Source organism: Gadus chalcogrammus, chromosome 9 (assembly GCF_026213295.1).
Source record: "Gadus chalcogrammus isolate NIFS_2021 chromosome 9, NIFS_Gcha_1.0, whole genome shotgun sequence".
NCBI lineage: Eukaryota > Metazoa > Chordata > Actinopteri > Gadiformes > Gadidae > Gadus > Gadus chalcogrammus.
In genome coordinates this window covers 25,640,617-25,647,570 of record NC_079420.1, presented here as the reverse complement: position 1 = coordinate 25,647,570, position 6,954 = coordinate 25,640,617, and positions in this window count along the sequence as shown.

The following is a 6,954-nucleotide window of genomic DNA, read 5'->3' as shown; positions in this document are numbered from 1 at the left end:
AAATGTGTATGTGGAGGTTTTCGTGCTTAAGCAATACCCTCTGGTTCAATCTTATGTGTTAGAGGAACACGTCTGCCTTTCTAGTGCTTGTTTCTGTAAGAGATAATGTAAATGACCAGCAACGTTCTATACATTATCCCGCTTATTACACGGGTACTTGCCAAAACAAAAAAAATACTTTTTACAATTTATTTGTTACCAGCATTCGTAGTGTTGTTCAACAGAGAAATTGTCTGCCAAAGACGTTGATGTCGCTTAGCAACCGAGGACGCTGGGGTTGACAAGTTACCGGACTACTTGCGGAGTGATACGTCAGAAAAACAACTTGACAGCAGTCATTGTATGCTTAGCAATGGTGAATTATCAAAAATTATTCACCACCTGAAGTTGTGAAGGGCCATGCAAGTGAATGGAGCGTTCAACAGCATTGAGAAGAGCAATGTAATAAATGACGATAGTCTAATTCATTATTCGATATTCAACGTGACTCAGACTATTCGACGATCGTTGCCCATTCCTACTACTGAGTGCACCGAAACGTCTCCAAGGAATGCTGATGCAGCTGCAGTGTTACAACCTCGATGTGGTGTACAAGCCTGGGCCAGAAATGTAAGTCAGTGACAGTAAGTCGAGCTACTCTGCCGCACCAGGGGCCAGACACCCCACATGGGCGTCATGCATTGTTTACTACGAGACAGAGTACCCACAGCTGGACCAAGCCCAGCACCTGAATGTCACTTCATTCAGATTCTGTTAAATAGCACAGCACACAGGAAGCTGAAGAGCTCAAGAGCTGAAGACATGATCCTGGACGGGTGGCCTGACTTCAAGGAGGACACCCCCCTGGCAGTGCGGGACTACTGGCCCTTCCGGGATGAGCTGAATGTGCAAAATGATGTGCTACTCAAGCGGATATACTCTAGCCACACTCTTCTGGCCGAGCATGAGAGCTGAAATCAAAGACTTTGTGGCCAACTGCTCCGCATGCAATGAGTATGCAAGGAATCAGCAGAAGGAAGCCATGATGTCGCAGTTGTTACCTACACGTCCATGGCAAACGGTGAGCATGGACATCTACTCCTATGAAGGCAAAGAATTTCTCATCCTTGTAGACCACTATTACGAAATCGACCAGCTGTCAGACCTACACCATCAGTCGACACACTTATCACAAGCTGCAGAGTGATAAAGTGATCACTGATAATGGCCCACAGTTCGCGTGTGAACAATTCAGGAAGTTAACAAACTGGGCTATTACCCATATCACGTCCTTCCCCCGTCATCCAAAATCAAACGGAAAGGCCAAAGCGGCTGTAAAAAAAGTGAAATCAATCTGCAAGCAGGCAAAAGCAGAGGGCACAGATGCATGGATGGCCATCCTCCACTGGCGCATCACACCCACAGAGTGGTTGGACAGCAGCCCCGCTCAATGCTTAATGTCACAGAAGCTCAAAACCTTGCTGCAGGTGCAGACAGACTGCTGCAGCCACATGTGGTGGTCGGAGTGACTGAGAAGTTGCGGTGGAAACGGCGGATGGGGAAATCGACCTACGACAGGACCGCCAGGGACCTCCCAAAGCTGATCGTAGGAGATTGGTTCAGAATGAGCTACCAGGTGACCACACGTGTAGATGGCCGCTGGACCAACGCACGCACGCACGCAAAGAAATTAAGAAAAAATAAGAAAAGTTGTGGAAAAACAGTATAAAGCCAGGCATGTTTGAATGTGATACTATAAGAACAAAGAGTTGTTGATATAGTCATGTTATGTTATTACAGCCTACGTTTGAATGTGATACTATAATAACAAGGCGTTGTTGATATAGAGTTATGTTATGTTATTACAGCCTGCAGCCCAAAATGCTGTGCGCAGTGGTTGACATATTTATTCAATAAAAGCTTGAAACGAAACATACGTGTTTGTTTAATTTATTCGCTCATAAATGGCATACTTATTGTATATAATAGAATAAAATATTCCTAGGCTATTAATAACTTGGGATGATAAGCGTTTTCGGGTTTTCCCTTTGCTTTACTCTTATATGACGTATACATGTTTTACGTCTGTTAAGCTACAAAAATGTAATGGTGCGTTCGAGATGCCTCGTACAGTCCGAGCCAAGGGGAGTATTCACTCCCACCGGGAACGCCCCTCAATAAGTGAGTGAAACAGCTTGTTTGCTCTCAAGCTTTGCGTCCGTATTAGTGTGACGTTTGTTACTAGAATAGTCATACTAACTATTAGGTGAAAAAGTAGTTGTTGGTAAAACTGGGTTTCACTTTTAGCATAATAATCAATTTTCAGATCGCTAATGTCCTGGCCCTGGCGACAGCCCCGATTCGCCCCCAATGCGTCCCAGCAGTTTGAGCTCACATGCCATCCATGTAAAACATGGATATCATACAAACAAGAACCAGTGCTATAATGGAACTAATATTGCACACTGCAAAAGGCATCAACCATAACATTTTATCGGTTAATTAACGGTTGGTTTGAAGTCAGTGGATGGTTAATCTTTTTTCTGCCTGGGGGTTGGGGGGCTTAGGGCAATGCAGAAGAGGTGCTTGAGGTGGAGGGGTGGGCTCTGTGATGGCAGTGGCCCCAATGATCTCCTGAAAGAAAACAGAACGAATAAGAAGGAATTATATGGTAGAACTGGGTGATATGGCCACGTGTTAGGTACAATATATAATAACTGATATCTAAATAGATATCTCGATAGATATTCACACATCACATTGATGCACCATTCTACAGGCTAATAAGCATTTTTAAAACTAAGTATTGAATTTCTTGGCAAAAGCTTAACTTCAACCAGGAGTCCCTGTACCATGGATGTAATTGTCCCATTTTGTTGAACAAAATCCCTGCGCCGGCCGGCATGAGTCCGGGAGCTCTGCTCCGGGAGTTTGGGTGGTTGTGCTTGTTATAGCCTAAATAAAATGCTTATACAACATTGAAACGGCATATTGATAATGCGATGTTCATCATAATTTATTTAATGATTATTATCATGGAAAACACTTACATTTGTGGTTTTCGATGCTGTCGCATCTTTTCGACCGCCATCTTGCCTAGGATGTTTGCTCACCCCTTACCCCTCAATACAATGACTAATGGGACCTATGGCGACACATTAGTGCCATAATTCACTAATGTGATAAAAGATGCATTCGGGCGTATTATATTATTCCACACGCGTAGATATTAACTGCGAGCGCGCAAATGATCTCTGCGCGCGCACAAATTACCTCTGCGCGTGCAAAACAGCCTCTCGCGCGCGCAAATTACCCCAGCGCGCGCAAAACAGCCTCTCGCGCGTAACAGCCTCTCGCGAAAGATGTTTTTATGCTCGCTCGAATTTAATTTTGGCACTATGGGGGAGGGAATCTGAATTGTTCAGTAAATGAATTGTTCAGTAAATGGCTGAAACGATAGTTACGTATTGTAACTCCAGATTCTATGAGTATAGGCGCAGCCTTTTAAGTGTCGGCCTCATTGTCCTTTAAATAGCTGAAGAAAAGCTGTTTATTGGGAGCAGAACGTCCGCCGGCGCCCGACTCTATCTGCGAAATGCGGACGTCGTTGAGGCACGCCGCACTCGGACGTAATTGAGGCCCACGCTGTTGGTGGTCGGGGATTACACATTTTTCAGTGCTACGGCTCACGCCTAGGGATAACCCAGCAATAGCCTTAAAAGGCTGTGCCTATATACTCATAGAATCTAGAGTTACAATACGTATCGTTTCAGCCATTTACTGTACAATTCAGAATTGAATGAGAGGAAGGCTGAGGAGGGCTGTCAATCAAATATCGCGCTTCAGAAACGGCCAATCATAGGAAAGCCCGCCCTGCCTTGGTTCCCTCCCCCATAGTGCCAAAATTAAATTCGAGCGAGTGTAAAAACATCTTTCGCGAGAGGCTGTTACGCGCGAGAGGCTGTTTTGCGCGCGCTGAGGTAATTTGCGCGCGCGAGAGGCTGTTTTGCGCGCACAGAGGTCATTTGCGCGCGCGCAGAGATCATTTGCGCGCTCGCAGTTAATATCTACGCGTGTGGAATAATATAATACGCCCGAATGCATCTTTTATCACATTAGTGAATTATGGCACTAATGTGTCGCCATAGGGACCATTTAACGCTATGCTGCGCGTGATTGCGCAACATCGAGGCGAATGGTTGAGATTTTGGGTTGAGGGCAGTACTGAGACTGAGCCGGCTTCCCTTTGGCCAACCCAATTCTTCCCCTTCGGCAATTGACCTTGTTGCCGTTTCACCATATTTTTTTCATCATTATTATTTTATTTTTCATAATATAAAAATGTGCATTTTCAATATTAGGCACTTCTGCTTTGACCCTTACCCATAATCACAATTTTCTTTATTATTCTACCCAATTCGTTTTACTCAGCATAACTATTTAAATCGGATGACCTTATCTTTTATTGTATCGTTCGTAGGCCTATATGATGTTACCCACACTTTGATACACCTCTATGTACCTGACACGCCCCTCCGTGTTGGGATGAAACCCAGTTTAATCCTAGGCGTAATGTCCTGGTGTGCTACCTGTTGCATATCACGTAAAAGTTGATGCTCAAAGTAAAACACTTTTACCAATACGTATGCATTTCACCGAAAAGTTAGTACGACTGATTGAAATAATAATAATAATAATTTATCCTCCACACGATGTCCTGTGCTGATGCGCATCACATCAAGTTGATACGACTCATTAGAAAAATAAAAAAACAGATTTCCCTTAAATGTATTTATCCTTTTCCTTTGCCATTTTATAATTATAATGATTTTTTGTTATTTTAGCCAACATCAAACGAAACACTATTTCCTCAATGTTTTTTTCCCGCCGTGTTAAAACGTGAGTGGATCGCCCACTCTCCTGGAGCCCCTTGCGTGCCCCACCATCACCTCTCCGTAGCCCGCAGGGATGATCAGTCATCGACCTGTGTCTGTGTACAAATACTCAAAATTATTCGAGTTATAAGCATACAATATCATACAACACACATAGGCCTACAATAATCAGAGACCTCAGATGGGAGTTCTCTCCGCGTCTTTCTATTAGCTTCAAAAGGAGAAGTCCAATGCATTGGCCAAAGTGGGCTTTTTTATACAGTAAACTATTAGTATTATTATACATACATACAATACATACATACATACATACATACATACATACGTACATACATACATACGTACATACGTACATACGTACATACGTACGTACGTGCGTGCGTGTGTGTGAGAGGCCCAGTATGATGTTTTTGAACCATGCAATGCCAGTGCATCAGTATAATGACAAGACAAAGCCCAGACTTAGGATATGTGAACCCAATCATGAAAATGTTATCACCTGAACCCTTCATCTGATTCACCATTTATATATATATTTGTATTTATATAATTGTTTGTATGATGATTTGTGGCAAACCAAACAAACCACTGAGTGGTGAATTTAAGTTCAGGTAGGCCTAATATTGGGAAAATAGCCACCAGAGGGCGAGATTTCACCGTGCGCGGTCTCAGGACCCTAGTTAAAGGCCTACGTGCAGGTTAACCGGAAGTTTTGATTAATGGGTACATAAAGCACTCAAAATATGTGTATCATTTATAAAATGTCTCAAATAGTGTTAAAGTCCAGTTTTTGGCGTTTTTGGCAGTAGTACGGGTGTTTTCTAACGCCATCGGCGATGACGTCACGTTGGGGGAGACGTGGTGGAAGGTAGCCTCAGCCTAGTACTAGAACTATGGCGTCTAAGAGGTGGCAAGAACCACAAAGCAATAACACGTATGATGGCCCACAGCAGTATAATTTCGAACCTGTCAGACGTGAGAGGACGAATGAGGAGTTGCCGAGAACTGATGGTCTGTCAAAGCCAATTAAATGCATGGTCAGAGAAGAATGAGTGGAGAGTTGCTATCATTTAGCAACCAGCAACGAGCACTGGAGCTAGTCAATGAACAGCAGTGCATACAAACAATAACGACACTTTTATTTATTTTTAATGTCAGTGAAAAGCATTGAAAGTCAAGGTTTTCTTTATATCTAGTGACAGCGATTATGTCGTATACCGGTAAACTTATCAGAAGATCTAGAAAATAGAAAGGCATAATGCTAGCTATTGAAGGCTACTTAGCCCTATCGGGACAGCAAGCAGTGCAACTTAGCAAATGAGTGCCTGCAACTTCCGATTGGGTGGTGAGTCGTGGACATTATTCAAGCCATCATCATAAGACCGCGAAATACGAGCCGGACAGATAGTAGGCTACATGGGAACACATATACCAAGCACAGGGAGAAACAAACACCGTCCAACCCGGCGGATGCTGAAAGCAAAGCCCACAACAAGCCAAACATCACCAAGGCGGGGGTGCTCATCACAATGTCGCTAGCCCGTACTACACAATCGCTTCAACTTATCCAACTCCAAGGCTAGGCTGCTTCACTAAGACCACAACTAACCACAAGGCCTTCATAACCATGCAGTATGCCGAAGCCGAAAAGGACACACGCACAGTCGCACACACTCATTTTATGCAAAACAATCCGTTTTATCATCAACATTCAGTCACTGCAAAGATTTAAATACTAGCCTCTTACCATAAATTAGAATGGACCCAAAGTATGTGATTGATACAGTCTGGTTCGGCTTTCGCTTACTATCTGTTTTTAGTATGACTTGTCTTTATTGTGTTAGGCCGCGGCGCACATGGCTAATTTGCATACGTGCAAAGGATTGGCTAGGCTCCGCAAGGTGCAAATAATATCACAATATTAAATTAATCTTTCTATCTGTCTATCATATCAACGCATAGTCTATATTTTAATTTGATGTATTTATCAGGGTCAGACCTTGTCTCCCTTGTCTGGTGTGTCGTTGTAGGCTTATACTGTGTGAGCCGAATCAACGCTAAATGAATTCCCAGCGTGTAA